The 25,776-nt window shown below is 46.8% G+C and overlaps 1 long non-coding RNA gene across 1 annotated transcript in view; it reads left to right on the top strand.

The window, feature by feature from the left end:
- The first annotated feature begins 17,397 nt into the window (after window positions 1-17,397).
- Window positions 17,398-25,776, top strand: part of LOC112605110 — a 23,897-nt gene continuing 15,518 nt past the window's right edge. Inside the window, exon 1 of the long non-coding RNA XR_003115349.1 lies at window positions 17,398-17,488. This is a non-coding gene — a long non-coding RNA (uncharacterized LOC112605110). The remainder of the gene's footprint in view (window positions 17,489-25,776) is intronic.

Here is a 25,776-nt window from a genome sequence, read left to right as displayed (position 1 = left end):
AGACAAGCCTCAGTGCTAGCTCATGATCCCAGCAATCTCCCTGCCCCCCGCTTCTCCCCAACCTTCTCTGTCCATGTCCTGACCTATTCCTACCTACTTTCTCCTTGGGTTCTCCTACTCACATTTTGAGTCTTGTTGCTGGCCCCGTCCAGAGGAAGCAGCCCTCCTGCCTCTGTACCTGGCATGGGAACCTTAGCTTAATTTTGCCATTTCAGGATTTGAGAACCCCAACCCCACTCCCCAGCTTTTGCACTTACTGTTCTCCCTGCCTAGAACACACTTCTAGAAGGGACCTCTGAGTTAGCCTGACTCAACTTTCAAAGCACTGCAGGATTTTTGTACACCGAAGGTGATTTTGCTTTCTGTATCACATGGATTGTACACAACTGTTGACTCGTTTGTGTCCATCTTCTTGATCACAAGTTCCTTATGAGCAGGGACCCTGGTTTATTCATCTTGTATCCTCAGCACCTAACATACCGCATCGTTCAATAAATTTTCCTGTTGGACAGAACCCTTCTGGACTGGATCATTGTGTCTTCACTCTGACAGTGAGGTGAGCATGCGTCGGAGGAAGATGTTTTCCTAGCCTGAGTCCTGACAGGCAGCGCACTAATTAGCAACAGGTGAATAGCAGCGCACAACCCACAAGCTGCGCTTACATAACATGCAGTCTTCTGCTGCTCACTGTCTCCAAGGTTTGCACAAGCCCCGGTTGCCCGCTCCTCTGCACCAGAGGCTGCAGGGATCACGCGTCTCTTGGCCTCTCTAAGAGATACCTGTGCTTGGCCTCACATATCTGGCTTGACAACCTGAGGCAGGCAGCCAGCAAGAAGGAATCGCCTCTATCCTGGAATGTCTTGGCAGGTCTGGAATCCAGGCAGGGAGAGTGCTAGTCAGAATGTGTGGCTGGAAGGAGCCGGGAGGCTAAGGGATAACTGCATAACTGAGTCTCCAGGGCTCTGAAATCCCATTTTTCCTGGGGTTAGGGTGGAGGCTCAGGGAAATGCAAGATGATTGAATTTGGACAGGAAAAGGAGATGGAAACCATGTGCGCAACCTAGCTGCTGCTGGCAGATCACATGCCGGCCTCTGAGCACTTGTTTCCAAAGGCAAGAGCCAGCTGGTGCAGGTCTTAAGGACACTTCTCAGTTGCCTCGGACAGACAGCTCATGAGGAGCCAAATGCAGCCGGAGCCCCCCTCCCCACATCTCTGTGTACTGTTTTGCACTCCCCTTAACCTAGAAAAAGAAGGCAGATTGAGTTGATCAAATTACATGCTGGCCCTGCTGTGCCTCCTCCTCACCCCCAAGGTTAAAACTGTGGATTCAGTAATATGCGTAATAATCCCGGAAACATTGAGTTCTACGGCACAGAAACCTTGTTCATTTCTGCAAAGGCAGTTTAAATACTAAAGCCAAAAGCAGACCCATAAATAGCACAAGGGTGAAATATTTAAGACTCTGATAGCGCAATGGGTCTGCCGTTTTGCTAAACAAGTGGTTCTCAAACAAGATCGCAAGAAGGGCTTATTAAAATACAGATTGCTGGCCCTGCCCCTACAGATTCCGCTTCTGTAGGTTGGGGCCAGGCACATCATTGGTTCAGGTTCTAAGATCCCCAGTGATGCTGATGTTGTTGGTCCAGGGACCTTGCTTTGAGAACTTTTTTTTTTTTTAAACAGCTGAAGAAACTTAATTAGAGAGAAATACATAAAACAAATAGACGTAAAAGCTGCTATGTGAAAACCTGGCCTCAGAGCAGTCACAAGCAGAAGCCTCCAGATACTTTACATTGTCCCTTGTGTAGTAGGTCACCCTCTCCCAATGGCTTTTCCAAAGGGTACCCTAGGATTCACAGCCTTTCCGCTTTGTGGCTCCTATAGTGCCCCTTCCCCATGGTGCCTACTGCATCCAACCTCTTGGTACACAGCTAAGGGAAGGTGAATCTAGGATGCAGTCCACCAAAGACTGTGGGATTTAGAGTTTAGAACGTTCAGCTTGTATAGGCTGGGTGGGGTGGCTCACGCCTATAATCCCAGCACTTTGGGAGGCCGAGGTGGATGGATCACCTGAGGTCAGGAGTTCGAGACCAGCCTGACCAATATGGTGAAACCCTCTCTCTACTAAAAATACAAAAAAAAAAAAAAAAAAAAAAAAATTAGCCAGGCCTGGTGGTACGTGCCTGTAGTCCCAGCTACTTGGGAGGCTGAGACAGGAGAATTGATTGAACCTGGGAGATGGAGGTTGCAGTGAGCCAAAGTTGTGCCACTGTACTCTAGCCTGGGCAACAGAATGAAACTTGGTCTCAAAAAAAAGAAAAAGAAAATTCAGCTTGTATCAACCAAAAATATCACCAAGTTATTTCCAAGCCTTTCTAGTTTTCTGTTCCCTTCCATGAATGACCCCAACCCTATCTTTGAGTCTAGTGACTTTAAAAGCCAATGTTTCTCCTTGAATGATTTCCTCCACTCTTCCCCAAGAACACACATTTCTCTGTGGAAACTGAATTGTTGCTTTTGTCCTTAGTGTCCTGGAAGAATCAAGATAATTTTCTGCATGGCCTTCACGTCAACTCTTTTGATTTCACTCCAGTATTACTCTCTCATAGGCTCCAACAGCCTCAGTTCTTTCACAGAAACTTCCCGAGTTAAAGTCTGCTATGACTTCCCCACTCTGACATTACGGCATCAGTTTCATCACCTCTTGAGAATTCTCATTCCTCTCCCAACCAGCTGCCTTGGCCTACTTTAGACCACTTTGCTGTGAAAGGAAGTCTCTCTCTCCCCTGGGGTTAAGCTCTCACTTTCGAGCCATAACCTCACACCTGTCACTCAAGTGCAACCCCTCCCCCACCCCCACTTTCCTCTGGTGGATGAGCATTGTGGTGGAGACGGGGAGGAGGGATGGGAATGGCGGGGGGCAGAAGATGGGAGAGGTGGAGATTATTTGCTACTGAAACATTCATCTTAGGAAAAATCAGATCCTTGATTTCCTTCCCTTACGCTTAAAAAAATGCAATTTGGTGTTGTCTTTAATTTGGGGTGAGGTTCCATAATGGGTCCTATCTTTATGGTCTCTGAATGTCTTAATCGGACTCTGACTGCTGCAGCCCAGCGACCAAGTCTTATGACTCCAGGCTGTGTTTCAGCAGGAGAACCTTGCACATTGCTTAACGGGCTGTTTTAGTTTTACACTGTTCAAATATTCGCTGAAGGAAAGAGTGAATTATGCGCCATAGCCCTTAGCTTAGCTGGATGGTGGAATTCACAATTACAGTGTCACACCTCACATCTTAAATTTAAAACTCTCTACCTCAGAAAACATCTTAAATTTAAAAATATTTTTGAGGTTAAAAAAGGTAAAATCTGCAAAACATTTTTTTTTTTTAATCTCCCCAAAGAATGCCTCCTCCCCTCAGCCAAGTATTAAGAGTGTAATTTCCTCCTTGAGGAAAGTGACATAAGTCATCTGACAGGGCCTGCATGATCCGGGTCACTCACTGCAAGTGCTCTGGCGGCCTCTTCCTAATGCAGAAGCTTCCTGAGCTTGCACATTGGCATCCGTTCGTGGTGAGGCTGGAGGATGGAGCTGTGCTATTTCTTACCTTAGGACTTATGAAGCAAGCATCTGTGGAAGCCAGGGTGACAGAGTCCAAGGTTTGGCTTGCGATTGGCTTCAAGGACAAAGACTTTTGTGTCATCTGAGCAAATATTAGGAATGGGTCACTGCTGTGTGCCACTCACGGCTCACATCTGGGTGTTAGGAAATCCAAACCTGCAGCCAAGGCTGTCATTCTGGCTGGGTATGAATGTGTCATCTACAAGAGGCTGCAGCCAAGGGCAGAAATCCAGCCAGCAGCTAACCCAACACAGAAGAGTCACTTTAAGTGCAATGGCCACCCTCTTCCTCTCCTGTTCTCCTGCTCCAGAGGGGACCTTTCTAGGAGTCATCCAGGTGATCGTCTCTGGACAGCCTGAATTAGAACCACTGCAGAAAACTGAGTGTGCACGGCTGAAACCACCCTCTGTCCCGGCCCTTTACCAAGCAGACTGGTCAGCCCAGCGAGGCCCCCGGCATATGGGGCTCAGTTCTTCAGGCTGCCTCCTTGGAAATGGCAGAGCAAAGTCACTGCAGGCTGGGTGCATGCCCTCCCCACCCCGGGGCATGCCAATGGGGTCAGTGACAACTGTTTCCAATTAAGGGCTTTGCTGAGAAGAACAGACTGTGTTCTGGAAACAAAACTCCCTTAAAAAATATCCACTTCATCCTGGACTCAAGATAGGAAATTTCTATGTTTCCAACCAGAAAACGTAAAGGCAAAGGAAAAGCTGGAGAGTCTCTTTTCTAAACCTTCTTTAGAGATATTTAAAGCAAAAATAATTCTCCATGCCTTCCTAAGGGAACTCTTTAGCTCCTCGACTTCTCTTGCTGATTTGGTGGCGTGTGTGGGCTCATACGCCCCCCTGCAGTAGGGTGTACATCCAGGAAATCATGGAGTAGGGGTTTTGTCCAGGATACCACAAATGAGGTAATCCAAGTGACCATTTGTGGGACAGGTCATTGCGAATGCCTTTCTTTTCTAGGGCAGGAAATGGAAGCTCTTGGGAAGGCGGAAGTTGCACGTGCTCTCACAGTCAACTGTGCTGGAATAGGAGGCCAGGAACCACCTCTGTTGGAGGAGGAGGACCCATCAGGCATCCCTTCAAGAATGCCAAGATCCACAGCAAGCGCTTCCCTTCTATGGGCACAGGAGGGCTGTGGGAGCCCAGAAAATGTGCTTCTGGCCTTCTTTATAATAATAGACATTTGGGAGCATTTACTATATGCTAGGCACTTCTCTTGACATACATTAACTTAATTAACAACCCTATAAAGTAAGTGCTATATTATTGCTATTTTACAGATGAGAAAACTGAGACCTACAAAGGCTAAGTAATTTGTCCAAGGTCACTCTTGTAGGAATTGGCAGAGCCATGATCTGAACCCAGTCAAGTCTGATTCCAGAGCCAGTGCTGTTAGTTCCATGCTGTCCTGTCTCATGCCCCTCACTGTCTGGGTTTTAAGGAAAATTATTTATCTAGTCCATTGTATGACTGAGTATGTTCATGTACATGATTCCATTTGATTTCTTTCTACCGCAGCCCGAGGAGGTAGGTAGATTGAACAACATTGTCCCTATCAGATGACGAGAAAACTAAGACAGAGGTCAAGCATCTTTTACAAGGTCACACATCTTTTAGAAGGTCACCTTATTAGTAATAAACTACTCAGGCTCGTGATTTTGAAGAAATGTTTGCTCCATTGACCCACGTGGAGCTAATCTTATGTGTAAGATTAGAAACAAGGAGTAATGCCCAACACCCAATTTGCAATCCCAGTTGATTTAAGACCCAGGACTTACCTCTTACACATCATGACCTCCCTGCAAAATAGAATGGAATCATCGCCTCTAGGTGATACTAGGTTGCCAGGGCAAGATGGGCTTGACCTTCCTCTGGTGATGGGTGTTGACCGTAAGGCCACATGGGAAACTGAGTGCTGGGTCGCAGTGCTCCCAGAACTGGCCTGTGGGGGTGCCCTGAAGAAGTGGAGCAACGACAGTGCTTGTTCAGATTACCCTGTCTTCCTGGGTTGCTCCAGCATGTTCTCTATAAGAACTTCAATCCTCCTCTTGGCATCGGAGAATCTCAGGTCTGGTCACCATCAATAAGGAGGGCCCACTTTGGATAGAGTAGCTATGGGTCACCTGACTGGTGGCTGGCTTCCCTTGGTCCAGTGTATGGTTGCGTTTGGCCTGAGCAGGGTTACAAGGCTGATTTCATTCAACATGCAGGACATTTTCCAGAACAACTTCATTGAAAGAACCTCCTGACCCCTTTGCTCTGAAGGGGGCTGAGGACTTACTGCCGGGCAGTAACTATCAGTGGCCTGTTAAACACAAAGATAGAGCTTAGAAGAGGCCTTGGAAATGACATTTTATTTTATTAACAATATAGGCCAAGTTTAAAGGGTCAAGACATTTGCTGAGGGTCACTGGAACTGTTCACTGCTGAGCTGGAAGCAGAATCAGGCTTCTGGCTCCAGGTCCGGCACACTACCACTGCTCCCAGAAGATATCAAGATGTAGATTGCCTACTCAAACAAGCCTCTTAGATTAAAGACAAAGGGATGTGGAGTCTACTACCTGCTCCGCTGGATGCTCGCCGAGTACTACCCAATATATTTTTTTAAAAAGCAGGACTTGGCCGGGCGCGGTGGCTCAAGCCTGTAATCCCAGCACTTTGGGAGGCCGAGACGGGCGGATCACGAGGTCAGGAGATCGAGACCATCCTGGCTAACACGGTGAAACCCCGTCTCTATTAAATACAAAAAAACTAGCCGGGCGAGGTGGCGGGCGCCTGTAGTCCCAGCTACTTGGGAGGCTGAGGCCGGAGAATGGCGTGAACCCGGGAGGCGGAGCTTGCAGTGAGCTGAGATCCGGCCACTGCACTCCAGCCTGGGTGACAGAGCGAGACTCCGTCTCAAAAAAAAAAAAAAAAAAAAAAAAAAGCAGGACTTTCTTGGGTATTACCATTTCAGTATCTTCTCTTCTCTCCCAAATCCCTGCTCTGTAATTTGAGATGCTTGCCTGATCTCAGACTCAGTGCAGACGCAGTACAGAAAGCATGAGAAGGCATGAGGAAACCCCGAACAACGGAGCCAGGAATCTGTCTGTCGAAGGGAGAGATGCTGGAAGGGTCAAGCAGGTGGGGAGGTATCAGATGCCACACGTCTGTGATGGTGACCCTGCTGCCCAACGCCAACCCTGCTTCTTGGCAGCATCTGCTGGACCGTCAGAGGCGTGATTCAGCCAGAGGGCACATCCGAACCCATTAGGCATGGAACACCAAGTAAACAGCCCCTAGGAATGTCTCTGACTTGAATTTCAGCTCATTTACTTGGGAGCATCTGTCCTCTCTGGTTGGAGAAAGGAGGAATGGGGGATAGGGAAGGCTCAGCTTACAATGCCCTTTGGCTAAAGGAGGCTGTGTGGTCTAGGGGGCAGTGGTTCTTGGGATGTTTGGTGGGGGTACTGCAAGGACAGAGGGTGGGGAAAGGGGTGACTGAGGGGATGCCTACTCCCGGCACCCCCACATCCCTGGCTCTCAGCCACTCAGCTGCTATCTGCTCCAGTGCAATTCTGCTTGAATTTCGTTTCAAGTGAAGGTTCTGTGACTAAAACTTTCTGAGAAGCATTGAACTCATGGGGATGTGTAGGATGAGAGCAAGCAAGGTTTTGAGCTCATACCTGCCAAATAGCTTCCAAGTGACCTTCATCAAAGCTACTCATCCTGAGAGCCAGACCTTGGTCATTTCCACTGCAAGGAAGATTTTCCTGGGCTCTGTCCTCTCTTCCCACATAGGAAAGGGGTCAGGGCAACCGTCTAAGCAGGTGACCCTGCCTCGGAAATGCTCTCATCTTGAGGGCACTCAGACTAGCCCTCCAACCTACCCCCTCTCCCCTCCTATCCCAGATGAACTCAAAGGTGTGACACTAACTGGAAAGATAAAAAGGAAGATTAAAAATCAAGGTATTAGCAGGCATGGTGATTCACGCCTGTAGTCCCAGCACTTTTGGGAGGCTGAGGTGGGTGGATCACCTGAGGTCAGGAGTTCGAGACCAGCCTGACTAACATGGAGAAACTCCATCTCTATTAAAAATATAAAATTAACCAGGCGTGGTGGCGTATGCCTGTAATCCCAGCTACTCGGGAGGCTGAGGCAAGAGAATCACTTGAACCTGGGAGGTGGAGGTTGTGGTGAGCCAAGATCATGCCATTGCACTCCAGCATGGGCAACAAGAGAGAAACTCCATCTCAAAAAAAAAAAAAAAAAAAAAATCAAGGTACTGTTATCACATAAGTTGACAAGGAAGAAGAAAGATGGGAGAGGACAGAGAGGGGGAGGAGGAATTCTGAGTCTTTTAGCCATTGATATTTACTGTCTAGTCAAGCAAGCTTCTTAGATTAAGTAGAAAGGGATGCAGAGAGTTTGAGACAGTTGCTGCTGGCTCAGGTTAGGTAAAGTACGCTAATTAGAATAGGGTGGGAAGCCAGAAAAGACATAATTACCCATCTGATTCCAAATGAGGCTCATTGAGCCAATGGGAAGCTCGCCATAGCAACACACCCTGCTGGAAAGATCAAAATCACTGAATGCAAACTGCAGCAGGTCAGGAGTGTACTCTGATATTCAACTGAGGACTGACAGGTCTCCAAAAAAAGGACCGGCACCTTTGCTGACTGCTGAATTCCCAAACGCAAGCCTGCTCTCCAAATTCCATGACGAGCATAACGCCCCACCTCCCTGTGTGCCTCCTTGCTGTTCTGTGCAGTTATCTATTAAGGGAAAGATGACTTTTAAAAACAGCATTCTCTAGGTAGTAGGTGTGCAAGTAGGGGGACTTAAGTGATCTGGGGAGTAATGATGATGACAGAGAAGATGAAGCTAAAGAGGGAATCAGAACAAGATTATAGATGGGTTAGCAAATCTGGATTATTTAACAGTAGTTTTTGGAGAATACCTATGCCCCCAACAATAGAGGTTATGGAAGAAAAAAAAAAATCAGATCTAACGTTTCCATGAAGGTTCTTAGTAGCAGATGCATTTTAGCCCAAGGAGATGATACCATAGTAATTCAAATCCCTTGTCCCCATGACTAAAAATAAGGATGATTAAAGAATGGAATCTTAGCTCTCTGAGATCCCAGACAGTAGGCCTTGTCCCTGGACTTGCAAGTTGAGCAGGACAACCACAGTGGAGAAAAAGAAATGCCTTTATATTTAGATTGTTTTCCATCCATTACTAAGGCAGTAAGGTTGAGGACCACAAGGTCACTCTTGGATCCTCATTGGGCCTTCCTCTGGCCAACTGCTTTCTGAGAGGGTCATTGCGCATTCCCGAAATGACTCCGGAATCATCCGCCCTCAGACCATCCGTCCACATGTCCCAGCATCTACTGTAGCTGGCAGCAATTTGCATGCCCTCTGGAATTTCTTGGGCTGGATCTCCAAATGCCTGCTGCACTATTTGGAATGTCATCCTCATCTCACAGCATCTTGTCTCCAACCAGAGATTTCTCCCACGGTGTTCACTGCATTTACCTTGAGGGCTGACATTGCCACAGCTGTGCAGAGGAGATGGAGCCTGTAGATGCATGAAGCTGTCCCTTCAACAACTTCTCAGGCACAGCAAAATAATTCCAGCAAACAACAGAAACCAAGGAGTGTCTTCCATATGGAGGCCAATCAGTGGACACGTGAATCCTTAGGGGCAAGGCTAGGAGCATTGTTTTAAATGATTCTGATCAGGGTCAAGGCTAGTACCATGACCAAATGGGGCAGTAAAAGACCGCCCAGGACTGGGGAGGAGGAGAGGTGAGGGATATAAATACATCTTGAAACGTCCTGACCTGGGCCAGGGAAGGACAGGTTTAACACCATTTTATGATGGTGTGTGTGTGTTTAAACTGCTTTTGGAATTCCTCTATATTAAATTATCTGAAACTTTGACATCACAGCAAGTCTAGGGTATGAATTGCTATGTATTCTATCTGCTATCTATTAGAGATCCACAGTTTATGGCAGTCTTTGACCCATATGGGTTGGCTATCACAAAACTGCACAAAGGTAAGGACAGTTTATTAAACTCTCCTGCCAGGCTTTTCAACCCAGAGCCCCACATAGGGATACATACAAACACACATACACACACACACATACACACACACATACATGCCCCACTATAGGACTTCACTATTATCTGTGTTGAGCCCCTGTTTCTGCTGTGTTGGGAAAGGGACATGAGATGTTAATAATATCTGCACTTACTTGAGCATGCACAGGTTTTTTTTGGGGAGGCACTAAACATTGGGCAACCAAACTTAGAAAAAGTGACCCTGCCATCTAGAAATCTTGGGTGATAAGGCAGCACAATTGAACCTGTATTGTTGTATCCTCAAGACTTCTTCTTGGTTCCAGTCATCCTGGAGAACCCAGGAGGGCAGGACCCTCACCTCCCATAAACATGAGATGCCTATGGGTGGGCTGACTCTGTGGGGCCACTCCATGAGAGAATGAGGCCTGCACACAGCTGCAGAGGACCCTGGATTGGATAACGAGGGTGATTGTGACATACGGCATGGCAGGAAGAGCCCGATCTGCAATCTGGACTCCACCACCTCCGAGGCATGTGATCTTTCGCACCTGCCTTAAGCTCCGAGCCTCAGTTTGCTTACTTGGTGGAAGGAGTAGAATTGTCTAAAGTGACCCCAGGGGCTTTCCCTAGGTTGCCTGGGCTGGATGGGAGATTCCTATCTCCTCTCTATTGGAGAAGCTGCATCTGAACCTAGCCCATGGCCTTAGCGGTTCTTTCTCTGACAAGAAGGTCTCTTCTGTCCTGTGGGCTCCAAGGGTCAGGCAGTTGGCACTTTCAGAACACTTCTATAAACAGCTGGCAAATCCAGACTGCCTCGCACCAGACTGCCTTGTTGAGTTTGTTTTTACTTATAGGATGTGAAAAAAGAATGACAGGTGCAGTGGGGGCCTCCATTGCTAAATAGACCCACAATGTGGTCCAGCAGCTGTGGGAAGATGGATGGGTTCAGGGACCTCTGCCTTCATTTATTTTGCAGGCCCTGGCTTGGTATGTTTGCCCTTCCCCCTAGTCAAGCATATTCCTTAACACATGCATTGTGTCATCATGAAATTTGTCTTGAACCCTGGTAACAGGGACCCAACTTTCATTGCACCTTGTTTGCAGAAATGCGGTTATAACACCTTAAAGGCTGGTGGAAAAAAAAAAAAAGCCAGGCACAGAGGCAATACTGTGAATAATGGCACCGAGTTGTGCCTGGGCCTGGCCTATTCCGGAAATGATGATAAATGCAATGTGGCTTTGGTGCTGGGTGCGTGGTGGGGGTGGGCCCTGAGGCTGCAGAGGGACTGGGGCTAAGGAATAATTTTTCCCTTGAGAGCCACTGAGTGTTTACATCCCCACTCTCAGCTTGGGAAAGATAGGTAGAGCCTCCCCTGGCCCCAGCCCTAGGACCCCAGAAGATGGTCTGGAGGAGTGGGGAGCAGTTGGAGATTTGAAGGCAAATAGTGATGAAGTCCTCAGTAGAGTGCTGAATGTGGGGTTGATGAGAAGCGTCCTTCAGGAGGATGAATAGGATTCTGTGACCATTACATGATGTGGAGAGTGAAAAGGAGAAGCAAGTGTGCTCAATACACATCACTTTTCTTCCTTTCCTTACCCCCAGCAGACAGAGGTACCCAAGAGCCAGAGGGGCCTCCCTGGGGAAAGAACTGACCAGCTAGTGTTTCAAGGCCAAGATGCTGGCTTCACTCCTTGGGCGCTGGATGTCCCCCTCGCCTTCACCTGACTTGGCTGAACCCTCCCTCTCTGCCCACCTGTCCATACCTGTTTGTGTTGGTCCCCGACCTACACCCCTGCCCACCTTTTTAAAAGAGAAAGGATGGATGCCAATAGCTGTTATTATTTTGGAACTTTATAAAAGTTACCTAAAAAAAAGAATCTGTCAAGAAGAAGAGAGTCAGCTATTAAAAATGGAGCTGGCCAGGCGCAGTGGCTCGTGCCTGTAATCCCAGCATTTTGGGAGGCTGAGGCAGGAGGATCACTTGAGCCCAGGAGTTCAAGAACACCCTGGAAAACATAGCGAGACCCTGCCTCCACACAATTTTTTAAAAAAATTAGCTGAGCGTGGTGGTGTGTGCCTGTAGCCCCGCTACTCGAGAGGCTGAGGCAGGAGAATCACTTGAGCCCAGGAGGTTGAGGCTGCAGTGAGCCATGATCAGGCCACTGCACTCCAGTCTGGGTGATAGAGCGAGACCCTGCCTCGGGGAAAAAAATAAATGAACGTGGTGGTGAAAAATAAATTATATATATATATAGAGAGAGAGAGAGAGAGAGAGAGAAAGGGAGAGAGAGCAAGAGCTGAGGTTTGGCATGGGCCACAAGTCTATCTCTGATCTAGGTAATTTTTTTTAAACTGGACCTGGTAAGCAAGGACAAGGTATGCTCAAGATGTGTAGGGGGTGGGACAGGTTCAGCATTTGTTGGGAAGTGGCCTGATATTTTACAGACCTGGAACCTGCAGGTGTCTCATTTATATAAAATTTTTTTTTGAGATGGAGTTTCTCCCTGTTGCCCAGGCTGGAGTGCAGGGGTGCGATCTCGGCTCACTGCAACCTCTGCCTCCCAGGTTCAAGTATTCTCATGCCTCAGCCCCCCAAGCAGCTGGGATTATAGGTGCCTGCTGCCATGCCTGACTAATTTTTGTATTTTTAGTAGAGACAGGATTTCACCATGTTGGCCAGGCCGGTCTCAAACTCCTGATCTCAGTGATCTACCAGCCTCGGCCTCCCAAAGTGCTGGGATTACAGGCGTGAGCCACCGCATCCGGCCTGTAGGTGTCTCATTTAACTCCCAAGGACACTGTGAGGTATTAGTGTTCTCATGTCGCAACTGAGGAAACTGTGGCACAGACCGTATCTATCTGACACTGAAGCCTCTGACCTGGCCCTGAGACACGTGCTGGGGATAGGCAGGAGGACCCGTGTCCTGGGTGTGATTCCTAAAGGAGCACACGCTCTGCCCCGGTACTTGCTGCTCCCCCGAGAACCCCATGTGCGCTTCAACCCAAACCAGTGGGTTCTTTGACTATCCTCATCATAATCATCGTTAGGATGATCAACATCAAATGGAAATAAGATTGTTTAAAAATCCCATGAAATTAAAATAAATTGCAGCACAATTTTTATCCGTCTGTAGCAAAGTAAAGCAGGCAGCCTCTGAGAGTGCCAGGCTCTCCTTTGGCCCATGTTCAAGGACAGGATCAGCTTCCTCGCTATCAGCTCAGCACCAGTTCTTGATCACAATGATTATGTTTACGTTTGTTTGTTTGTTTATTTTTTGAGGCAGAGTCTCACTCTGTTGCCCAGGCTGGAGTGGTGCAGTGGCGCGATCTCAGCTCACTACAACTTTGCCTCCCAAGTTTAAACAATTCTCCCACCTCAGCCTCCTGAGTAGCTGTGATTACAGGCACCTGCCACCACCCTTCACTAATTTTTGTATTTTCAGCAGAGACGGGATTTCACCATGTCGGCCAGGCTGGTCTCAAACTCCTGGCCTCATGTGATTCACCTGCCTTGGCCTCCCGAGGTACTGGGGTTACAGGCGTGAGCCACTGCACCCAGCCTGATTATGTTTAAACAGATGTTAAAAACCAGCAGGTCACAAGTCATATCGGGTTTGCAGATATATTACCAATAATATGTTGTTAGGCCTAGAAACTGGCTTTTATTTCCTTTTTAAAAAAAAATTGAAATAGTTGCCAGCAATGAAATGAACACTAAGAGATTTCACCTAAAAAACCTTGTTTCAGCTCCTCTTTAAAAATCCAGGAGCACTGGCAACACAAGGCCACTTTCCCACATGGCAGCAAATGGCTGGAGCTTCGTGGCAACAGCTAACCCCATTTGCTGTCTTCTCTGCCTGGCCTGCTGGGACTGGCTTCATTCACCCGGGTTTCAGATCTGCCCCTTGTAGGCCTCTGAGTCCTTGACTCCTCTATGATGCAAAGTGAGTTGCCTAATTAATTATCATGTTAGATTGACCACACTCCATGCACACTTGTGTCCCAGGGCCTGGGGTCCAAGGCTATGTGTGTGGTGGTGGTAGGGACTAGGGACCACAGTGGGGAGTTGAGGGAGGAAATATGGATGCATAAAACATGTGGCCTCTTGCATCTTAGTGCTCTGCGGCCAGCCTGATCAGCTGTGAGTACTGACGGAAGACAGTGCTTCTTTACTTCTTGAGCTCCCTACTCCCACTACCCCATACCCGGGACCAGCTCCAAAGGTACACAGAAATGAAGGAACACCATTAGCATCCGTTCAAGGCCTGCCCTACCCTGGGGGGTCTTTAGCTGCCAGATGAAATAACTGAGGTCCTGGGAGATTGCATTTGCCTGCAACAAATTCCAAGAAACTCTGCTGGAGACTGTGTGGCCCTAAAATGGCTCTGGGTGCCAGGAAGAAGGAAGTCTGGAGGGAGACTGTGGCTGAAAATAATGTCACTCTGCTTGTCCAGTTATGGGGGTTTTGTTTCTTTTTTTTCTTCTTCTTCTTTTTTTTTTTTTTTTTTTGGTCTTCAAATTTACACAGCTCTTTGAATTTGACCCAGAATAGTAATCTATTTTGATAAACTATTTTATTGAGATATCATTCACATATCATACAATTCACCCACTTATAGTGTAATGGTTTCCGAGATATTACAATACTTTTTAATATTGTGCTAAAATATGTATATAACATAAAGTTTGCTATTTTAGCTATTAAGTGCACAATTCAGTGGCATGAAATACATTCACATTTAGTATGCAGCCATCTCCACTGTCTAGTTCCACCCTGTCTAGCTGACATAGCCCCCAACAGAAACTCTGCACACATTGAGCAATAACCCCTTATTCTCACTCCCCTCCCAAGCCCTAGTAGCTGCCAGTCTACTTTCTATCTCTATGACTTTCACTATTCTAGATATTTCACATGAGTAGAATCATGTAATAGTTGTCCTTTTGTGTCTCAGTTTATGTCACTGAACATAATGTTTTCAAGGTTCATCCACATTGTAGCATGTGTCAGAACTTCATTTCCTTTTTCTTTTTTTTTTTTGAGATGGAGTCTTGCTCTGTCGCCCGGGCTGGAGTGCAGTGGCACGATCTTGGTTCACTGCAACCTCCACCTCCCGGGTTCAAGCAATTCTTGTGCCTCAGCCTCCTGAGTAGCTGGGATTACAGGTGCCCACCACCATACCTGGCTAATTTTTGTATTTTCAGTAGAGATGGGGTTTCGCCATGTTGGCCAGGCTGGTCTCAAACTCCTGGCCTCATGTGATTTGCCCACCTCTTCCTCCCAAGTGCTGGGATTACAGGCCCCCCTCAAGTGCTGGGATTACAGGTGTGAGCCACCATGCCCAGCCAGAACTTTATTTCTTTTTAAGGCTGAACCATATTTCGTTGTATGTGTGTGGCACATTTCATCCATTCATCTGTTGATACATTGGGGTTGCTTCTACCTCTTGGCTATTGTGAATAGTGCTGCAATGAACATGGGTGTACAAGCACCTGCCCTAGTCCCTGTTTTCAGTTCCTTTGGGTAAAGACCTAGGAGTGAAACACCATCTCCTTTCAACTACCTCCCCCATCCTGGCAGCTCACACCAAGCCAGAAAATTAACTCTGGTCCTAAAAATAGATGGAGTTTTAGATGTTCTAGGACAAGCTAACTGCAGTTTGACCACTTAGGAGTACCTGTGTGAGTCCTTTGTCTCTTCAAAGCCCAAATGATGCCACGTTTCTTTGCAAGTAGCCAGTCCCCCGTGGAGGGCAGCTTGTGGAGAAGGCAGACACCCACGAGGCAGAAATGTCCTCAGGGAGGTTCCTGCTGCCCCCCTCCTCCCCAAAGAGCAGAAAGAGGGAAAAACCCCCATTGTGGCTGAGGGGAGTGGTCCCTTCGGGAAGAAGGAGAGAGAGAATTAGCCTAGTGAGCTTTTCCTGTGGGGCAGGCACTGGGGTAGGAGATTATCTGGTTGCTCATTAAAGCCCCCGGAGTATCATTGCTCCCATTTTATAGGTCAGAAAGCTGGCTCTGAGAAGGTGTCTTATGGACTCAAGAGCTCAGTGGCTGACACCGAAAATGCAGAAATGAGGAAATACCAGCAGATGATGCTTCCTGAAAAGGGGACACACAAAATGCTATGGGAATTTAGGACGGGGGGGATGCCGCTGCTTCGGGGTTCAGGGGAGTTTTGGAGAGAAGGTGGGCCATGCAGCCAGACCATGAAGGGTAATTTTATTTCCACAAGAAGATGGAGTGGGGAGGGGGGCAGCAGGAATAGATGCTGTAAATTGGTTTAGAATTCTTTTCTGTTCTACCTGGTTAAATCCTGGAGTCCAGGAACTCCTGCCTGTATTACAATGGCGCAGGCGGTTTCCTGGGAAGCCGACTCCGATGGAGATTAGAGAGCAGGATGTTTACAAGGGAGTGCCTTTAGGATCAGCGCCTGAGGAAGGGAGGAGAAAGGAAGGGAAGGAAACTGGACTACAATTCAGGCCCCATGAAGGCCTCAGCCAGGCACCAGGGAGCTCTGGAGCTGGGCGGGCCCTTCACTTGTCCCAGTTGAGGCGAGGGAGCCTGACCTTCCTCCATGCATCGGGGATACCGGCTGCCCTTGAAAAGAGGCACGATCTTGGGGGAGGCAGTTATCTTCAGCCATGATAATCCCCCAAGAGAGTTGACAGCTGAGACCTCTCCAGCTGACAACCCCTCCAGCATCTGGAGCAATCAGCTTTCCTTTCCCAAAGGGGGATCTGAGCCGCACATCACAGGGTCCACTGGGCACTGACTCACCAGGGTTCTCCCTGCCCTGCTGTTCACTCAAGGATCAGGACAGTCAGGCTCCCTGGACCTCTGTCTCACCTCATCCAGGCTGTGGTTTAAAAAAACAGAATCAGCTTAAATGTGTTGAATAGTTCATACGTGCAACATGTTTGATATTAGAAACGAAGAAAAATATATTAGTTTTTAAAAATGTTATGAATTTTTATTGATTTGTGTTTCCTCTGTGGATATTTTTAATATTCCTTATACTTAAAAACATTTTTTCTATTTTAATTTTTGTGGGTATGTTGTAGGTATTTGTGGGGTACAGGAGATGTCTTGATACAGACATGCAATGCATAATAATCACATTATGTAAAATGGGGTAGGCCAGGCACGGTGGCTCATGCCTGTAATCCCAGCACTTTGGAGGCCGAGGCGGGCAGATCACTTGAGGCCAGGAATTCGAGACCAGCCTGGCCAATATGGCAAAACCCCTTCTCTACTAAAAATACAAAAATTAGCCAGGCGTGGTGGTGGGTTCCTGTAATCCCAGCTACTTGGGAGGCTGAGGCAGGAGAATCGCTTGAACTTGGGAGGTGGAGGTTGCAGTGAGTCGAGATCATGCCACTGCACTCTAGCCTGGGCAACAGAGTGAGACTCCGTCTCAAAAAAAAAAAAAAAAAAAAAGAAAGAGAAAAAGAAAAATACATTTGTTCTTATTAATTGGTTTATTTGATTAATGAGAAAGAGTGTTTATTCATCCAAAATGCAAAATTTTAGATACAGTATGTATTTTAAGATATATCTGAGAGTGCAATAATGTGTTCTGATGTTATTACTTTTCAGTGGGATCCCCAAGGAAGATGTTAAGACATCTATAATATTTGAGAGCAAAATTAACACAGCTCCAGCCCGTGGGCAAGTTAGAGACAGGAGTAGTGTCTGTGGAATGGAGGAAAGCAGAGGCTGCCGCTGACCATCCTGCAGCCCTTGCTCTGACTGCTCCCAGTTCTCCACCTTCTCTGGACTTTGTCACTTCAGTGTGAGTAGTTAACTGCTAAGGAGCTGGAGGACTGATCTCAGTAAGCCAGTGACCACTGCCTGCATGTTCAAGAAAATAATCAAAGTGAGTCTTTGATAACCTTCATCTATCTGTTTTTCTTGTAGATAACAACTCGAATTGACTTAAACAAAAAGAAAAGATCTTGGTTTATGTACCTAAAAAGCCTAGGTGGCTTCAGGAAGGGCTGAATCCAAGGGTTTAAAATATTACATTGGCTTTGCCTCATCTCAGTTGCTCCATTTTTCAGACAGGCTCTTCTCTCACAGTGGAAGGTGGATGTAGCGCTCCAGATTTTTTCATGTTCAGCTGGAAATAGAAAACCCATTTTCCAGGAGCTTGAGCAAAAGTCCTGAGGTTTGATCAGCTTCAGCAGCCCACAGTCATGTGACTGCCTCAGCCAATTACCATGACCAGGAGAATGAACTATGTTAATTGTCATGCATTGTAACCCTGGATTCTGGGACAGAGCTCCTCCCTTCTCCCCTTCAACATATGGACTGACCCAAATCAAAGTTAGAAACTGTGGAGAGAAGGGGTGGCAGACACAGCTAACTGCTGTGGTAGATTTTAGGGGATTGGAGCTCAGCGTCTTCCACCCTTCTTCTGTGGTGCCTTCCTGTAATTGCAGGGGATTGAGAGCTAACAATCACATTTTTCAGACTCTCTTGCAGCTATAATTTCAGCTGTGACTTGATTCTGCCCATTGGATGCTCTCCTGTGACATTTAAATGACTGAAGTTGGTGGGGGGGTTGGCAAGATTCTATTAGAAAATTTGGTTGGGGAAGTGTTTGGTTTCTCTGCAGTAGCCAGGGTGGACATCTCAGTGTGTGGTCTCTGGCCCTGCGGGTGTTAAGAGGCTGAGTCACCTTTTGGGTGGTGTGCCCTATGGTGGGCACCGTGTAGTCAGTGTAGATGGCAACACTGTCTGGGGGCTTCCTGAGTTTGGCCGTGGGAGTCTGGTTATGGAGCCCTTGGCTTTCTGAGCACAGACCAAGCAGCAGCTCGCTTGGTGGCCCAGGTCTGCAGGGTGACCGTTAGGATCTCTTCAGCCTTCACAGCAATTTTGTGGGCCAGTTAAGACTCAGAAACGAATTCCTCTTGCTTTGCTCAGCAAGAATGAACTGAATTCTTGCACCTGAGCCATTCTGTGCACTTGAACCCTCTTTCCATCCCTTCAGCTGTCTGCTCCACACCACCCCCTCACCCTGTCCTTCTTCCTTGCTGGCAGGGCCCACTCCCTCCAGAGAGGCTGTGTCTATACAGAGTGGGTGTGTGTGAGAAGGAGAACATTCCTGAATATTTTCTGCCCTAATAAAAAGAGACATTGGAGAAAAATCTCCCCTCCTGCTTTTGGATGTGGCTGGGGGAGAATGTACTATGTGGCACTAAAGCAGCCTTTGTGACACCCTGTGGCAATAGGCCTGAGGACATCAGCTAATATAGGAGAGATGACAGGAAGGAAATGAGAAGTTCTGAGTCCTTTATGGCACTGAGGTGCCACTAAATTAACACATCTTGGAACTGGAACTAGTTATGAGAATTTTCTATTGTTTAAGCCACTTACTTTCTTTTTTTTTTGAGATGGAATCTTGCTCTGCCACCCAGGCTGGAGTGCAGTGGCACAATCTCGGCTCACTGCAAGCTCCGCCTCCCGGGTTCACGCCATTCTCCTGCTTCAGCCTCCTGAGTAGCTGGGACTACAGGCGCCCGCCACCACGCCCAGCTAATGTTTTTGTATTTTTAGTAGAGACGGGGTTTCACCATGTTAGCCAGGATCTCGATCTCCTGAGCTTGTGATCCACCTGCCTCAGCCTCGCACAGTGCTAGGATTACAGGAGAAAGCCACCATGCCCGGCCCTGTTAAAGCCACTTTCAACTGGGTTGTGTTGCTACCTGCAGCTGGAAGCGATGTCCATATCTTTTTGTCTCTATCTCTCTATCTCTACATATACCTATACCTATACCTCTAACTATCTATACCTATATATCCACCCAACGGGTTCACCTTGCCTGCTGCCTAGACAGAACTGATTTATCAAGACGGGAATTGCAATGGAGAAAGAGTAATTCATGTAGAGCTGGCTGTGTGGGAGACTGAAGTTTTACTATTACTCAAATCAGTCTCCCCGAGCATTCAGGGATCAGAGTTTTTAAAGATAGTTTGGTGGGTAGTGGCTTGGGAAGTGGGAAATGCTGATTGGTCAGTTGGAAATGGAATCATAGGGGGTCGAAGTGAGTGTTTCTTGCTGTCTTCTGTTCCTGGGTGGGATCGCAGAACTGGTTGAGCCAGATTATGGTCTGGGTGGTGTCAGCTGATCCATCAAGTGCAGGGTCTGTAAAATATCTCAAGCATTGATCTTAGGTTTCACAATAGTGATATTATCCTCAGGAGCAATTTGGGGAGGTTCAGAGTCTTGGAGCAAGAGGCTGCATGACCCCTAATCTGTACATTTCTTTTTCTTGTTGTTTCTTTTGAGACGGAGTCTCACCTCTATTGCCCAGGCTGGAGTGCAGTGGTATCATATCAGCTTATTGCAACCTCCTCCTCCCGGGTTCAAGTGATTCTCCTGCCTCAGCCTCCAGAGCAGCTAGGATTACAGGCATGTACCACCATTCCCAGCTAATATTTGTATTTTTAGTAGAGATGGAGTTTCATTATGTTGGCCCGGCTGGTCTTGAACTCCTGGCCTCAAGTGATCCGCCCGCCTCTGCCTCCCAAAGTTCTGAGATTACAGGTGTGAGCCACCGCGCCTGGCCCTAAACTGTAATTTGTAATCTTGTAGCTAATTTGTTAGTCCTGCAAAAGCAGACTGGCCCCCAGGCAAGAAGGCGGTCTTTTTGGGAAAGGGCTGTTATCAATTTTGTTTCCGAGTCAAGCCATGAACTGCATTCCTTCCCAAAGTTAGTTCAGCCTATGCCCAGGAATGAACAAGGACAGCTTATAGGTTAGAAGCAAGATGGAGTTGGTTAGGTCTGATTTCTTTCACTCTCATGATTTCCTTAGTTATAATTTTTGCAAAGGCAGTTTCATCTATGCTGATCTTTATACTTATCTATATCTATCTATTTCTGTTTCTAACTATATCTATATCTAGACCTGTTTATATCTGTATCTATGTATATACCTATACCTATCTATATCTATATCTAATCTATATATCTATATCTGTATCTGAGGATGGAGATGGAGGGAGTGGAGGAGGGGAACAAACTCCAATTCTGCTAACGTTCCTTGTGGAATGAGCAGCTTTGGTGTAGACAGGTAGCCACTGCCTTTGGGTTGTTTGGGAGGGATTCAGAGATTGATCTTTTGAGGCTATTGAGCTTGGTGGAGGGGGATGGTAGGGACTTCTTGGCTGGTTGACATGAGTGGTACCACCCTCATACCTCCCATTTTCATTCCCACTTCATGAAACAGTGTTGCTCTTACTCATGCATTTCCAAGGCTTCTTATGCCTGTTTTCCCATGTGATCTTCATATGAAACCTTCAACGCAAATATTATTTGTCCTGTATTTCTGATGAGAGAACTAGGACATAGACTTAAATTACTTGGCCAGTCTCGCACAGCTAATTAAGGGAGCCACAGGTGTGTGACCCTGCTCTAGTTTAATTTCTGCTGCACCACATTGCTGACTCTAAACTTTGCCGAACTGATTTGTAAATGGGGCCTATCATGGAGAGGGGGGAGGGGGGAGGGATTGCACTGGGAGTTATACCTGATGTAAATGACGAGTTGATGGGTGCTGACGAGTTGATGGGTGCAGCACACCAACATGGCACAAGTATACATATGTAACAAACCTGCACGTTATGCACATGTACCCTAGAACTTAAAGTATAATAATAATAATAAATAAATAAATTAAAAAAAAAAAAAGAAAAAAAAAAAACAAAAAACCAAAAAACATATTAAGCACCTAGCGGGGAAACAGAGCTGTGGGCTCACCCTCTTTGTTCCAAAATAGGCAAACAGCTGTAGGAAAGACCACTCTGGTCTCCTTGGGACCACATCCTGGTTTCCACCCTTTGCACTCAACAGGGGCGGGAAGTTTCTGGCACAACTGCCATTTGGCTCATTTGTTTGCCAGAACAGAAACTTTCTCAAGCACACTCAAGTAAGGGGCGCTTGGGGCAGTGAGTTTGATGTTGCACCAAGTGGAGTGCTGTGGAGCATCCCACAGATATCCACAGATATCTAACAGATATCTAAGACAGGAGCCAGATGGGGTCAAGCCTTCCAGGGGCCATGCGGCGGGGAGGACAGCAGGTGGCTCTGGAGCCTGTCTGGTTTGCTTTGAAGACGCTGCAGTGGCATTGGCCACCTTCATCCCAGGCCCCTTCAGGTGCCTTGGCAAGCTCAGGGCCCGCTCCTTCCCATCCTGCCACCAGCTTCTTCCCTGACTCCCTCTTGCCTTTGGCTATTCATGCCCTATCTGGCTTACTCCACATCACCAGGAGAAAGGCATATTCAACAGAGCAGCGTGCAAACAGCAATAGATGTAAAACAATACTGTCTCCGGCCATACCCAGTGGAGTGAGGCTGCTCTCATCGCCATGAGAGAGAAGCCAAGTGACCCTAGCCCGTGTCCACATAGGGCCTGAGGGCCTGGGTCACCAGCTTGGCAGATGGCCCCTCCCAACCCTCCTCCAGTCAGTGTGGAGAAGGAGGGGATGGCAAGAGCGCAGGGTCACATGGCATACATCCTGGGATCCTGGGTTCAGCCCTTTATCAGGGGGCAGTTCCTGTAGGAAGATGACAGGTGGAAGGCACCATGAAACTCCCCACAATCCCCAGCCTGGGCCCTGAGTCCCACTCTCTCCTTCAACAGTGGAACTTCCTGGGCAGCTCTGTCTTTGCCAGTCTCACAGATGAGCTTTGAGGAGAAAGCTTGGTTCTCAAGACTGTTGGTTCTCAAGACTGTTGCCCCGGGTTACAGCTGAGTAGATGTGAGCTGGCACATCTGGGGCCTTACTTCCTTCTCCTATATGTCCCTTGGGCCTAGCAAGCACCTGGCACACAGGAGATGCCAAGTAAGTGTTCAGGATTTTTTTTTTTTTTTTTTTTTTTTTTTGAGACGGAGTCTCACTCTGTCACCCTGGCTGTGGTGCAGTTGTACGATGTTGGCTTACTGCAACCTCCGCCTCCTGGGTTCAAGCGATTCTCCTGCCTAAGTCTCTCAAGTAGCTTGGGGTTACAGGTACCCACCACCACACGGGGCTAATTTTTGTATTTTTAGGAGAGATAGGGTTTTGCCATGTTGGCCAGGCTGGTCTCGAACTCCTGACTTCAAGTGATCTGCCTGCCTTGGCCTCCCAAAGTGCTGGGATTATAGATGGGAGCCACCATGCCCAGCCAAGTGTTTGGAAATTTTATGCCTGACCCCACTGCGGTTCTACTTTTGTTTGTCTGAAGGGAGACAAATCAAAAGGGAGATTTAAGAGATGAACTTTCCTTGTAAATCACTCCAAAGTCCTTTCCAACTTTCAGCAGCTCCTGTTAACATTTTCTTCCTGGTTCCTGAAACTCTAAGTTCTTGACCTTGGCCTCAGATGATGCCAGTGCATGGTTGAGTATAAAGATGGCGAAGGGGGCTGGGCATGGTGACTCACATCTGTAATCCCAGCCTTTTGGGAGGCTGAGCTGGATCACTTGAACCCAGGAATTTGAGACCAGCCTGGGCAACACAGAGAGACCCCGTCTCACAAAGAAATACAAACAAACAAAAGATAGTGAAGGGGACCCTCTTTCTTCCCTATCTTGGCCTGATAAAGTCAAAGAAGGTGGCAGACAAACCATGAACCCAAATGAACTTGAAACCTAATAGGGTTTGGCTACTGCGTGGAATTAGACTATTTTTAGATGAACGATTTTAATATTGTCCCCACCTGTTTTGCATTCATATTTTAATACTTCCCTGAAATTTCCATTTGTCAATATTCTGCCTCATTTAATTCTAAACTGCTGTTAAAGGTTGATATGAACATGTGGTCTGCCCTCTGAGTTATTGTGGGACAAACCGCTGAGCCATCGGCCAACTCTCTTGCTATTGACAGGTGTCAGAGTGCAGTTTTAGGTTGCTAATCAGCTTCGCTACACTTGCTGTTTTGTGTAACTGTACTCTGTATTAAGCCCAGATGTTGAATTAAGGTGGGTATGTTGGTGCAACATAAATGCCTTTTGAATAAATAAATAAATGAATGAATAAGACAATGGTGAAGTAGCTGTAGTTCAGGCCCCCAGTGGTACTTTGCCCTTCTGCATTCCGTGCCCCCCTCTGGTGGCCTCTTCTTTTGGACACCAGTGTCCTCATGGTGCCGCCGGATACCTTTAGCTCTCCTCATAGGCACAGCATCCAGGCCTGACCTCCAGGATTCTATTTTCAAACAGGATTCTGAGAGAAGGAAATGTTTATCCTAAAAGGAAGGAGGAAGAAATGCTCTAATGCCGGACATTGGCAAACTGGTCAGAAGACAACTTTTTCTTGGCGGGGGATTGGGTGTGCATGTGTGTATGTGTGTGCATGTGCAAAGAAAGCTTTCTGGGATTCCAGCTCTGTGAGGCTGGCCCTGGATGTCTGAAACCCAAATCCTAGCTAGTGGAAGCGATGACACTTCCCATCCAAACCTTTATACAAATGAGCCAAGCAAGGGAAAATATACATTTCCAGATGAGGAAATCTGAGACCTGCAGAGTTGTCCCTCATGGAGCCTGAGTAGAAGAACCAAAAGCTACCAAGTCACTGGATTCCAATTTAGATTGCAGAACATGCCTGTAAAGCTTAAAAACATATGTTCTAGAACTTACATGCCCACACGAGGACTGTCCTATAGTGGAGAAAGATCACTTGTTTCAGTGATTCTATAATTTTTTTTTTTTTAACAAAAACCAACCACCTACAATTGAGAATTGGCTCCAAGTCAATTTAGAAGGCACACAAGAAAAGTATTCTCTTACATTTTCACTTAAAAAAAGGAGGGGGCATTCCTCAGCTTGGTGATGGACCTTAGTCCTTACTTTTTGCAGCAAATAACTTTTTAAAAATAGCTTTCTCAAGGTAGAATTGACCTACAATGAACCACACATATGTAAGTGTACAGTTTGATGAGTTTTGACTTATGTATTCATTCATGCAGCCATCACCACAATCAAGATAAGAAACAGGTCCAACACCTTTCAAAGCTTTCTTGTGACCCTTCTGTATTCCATCCCTCCTGCTCCATGACCCCATCTCCCTGTGCCAGGCAACCACAGATCTGCTTGCAGCAAATGACATTGCATCTCTTCCAAAAATCAAAATTTTCCTAAAAGGATGAGAATTTTCCAGTTCTTGGGATACGGTTATAAGGGAAGTCCCGTTTGGAAGCCCAGTGTAATTCTTAGTAGCGACATCACTGTAGGAGGAAACGCATAGCCTCCAAGGAGGGGATATTGAGATATGTAAATCCCGTTTTTTGTTTTTTTTTTTAAGAATTAATGGCATTTCATATCTCATCTTATATTTTGAGATATTCTGTAGTTGGAATCTACTAACCCAAATTCATTGGCCAGTTCTACAACTGCTGTGTTAAAGCCAACATCTGTCTTCTATGAGAGAACAACTCCCTTTTCCCCTACTCTTGTTTCTTGTGCCCAATATCTAACCCCCTTCCGGCTGGTGTCGATCTTGTCTTCACAATAGCCATCAGTTTCAGCCCACTCTTTCCTGTCTTCTGTCAGTCCCTCTGGGCGGGCCCAGGGAATTTCTCAGCTGGATTACCATGGATCTGTCAGCCTCTTCACTGATTCACCTGCTTCCATGCTCTCCCTCTTTTCATCCTCTGTGTATCAAGGGAATCTTTATAAAAGGCGAGTCTGATCAGTTTATTTTTCTGCTGTAAATGAAAAGTTATGATTTTATGTGTGCTCCTGTCTTCCTCTCTAGAGCCTTCCCATGACAGTACCACACCCCAGCCCACTTCTTTCATTTCAGCTAGGAAGGATTTTAATAGTGTTACAGAGAGCATTTTAATAATGTACAGAGAGTACAGTGACACCCACATTTCTGCCCAGTTCTGTCCTCCTTTCTTTTCTTTCCTTCCTTTCCTTCCTTTTCTTTCTTTCTTTCTTTCTTTCCTTCCTTCCTTCCATCCTTCCTTCCTTCCTTCCCTCCCTCCCTCCCTTCTTTCTTTCTTTCTTTCTCTTTCTTTCTTTCTTTCTTTCTTTCTTTCTTTCTTTCTTTCTTTCTTTCTTTCTTCCTTCCTTCCTTCCTTCCTTCCTTCCTTCC

Source organism: Theropithecus gelada, chromosome 13 (assembly GCF_003255815.1).
Source record: "Theropithecus gelada isolate Dixy chromosome 13, Tgel_1.0, whole genome shotgun sequence".
NCBI lineage: Eukaryota > Metazoa > Chordata > Mammalia > Primates > Cercopithecidae > Theropithecus > Theropithecus gelada.
The sequence above is the reverse complement of the archived record's forward strand: the minus strand, read 5'-3'. Positions and strand labels throughout refer to the sequence as shown.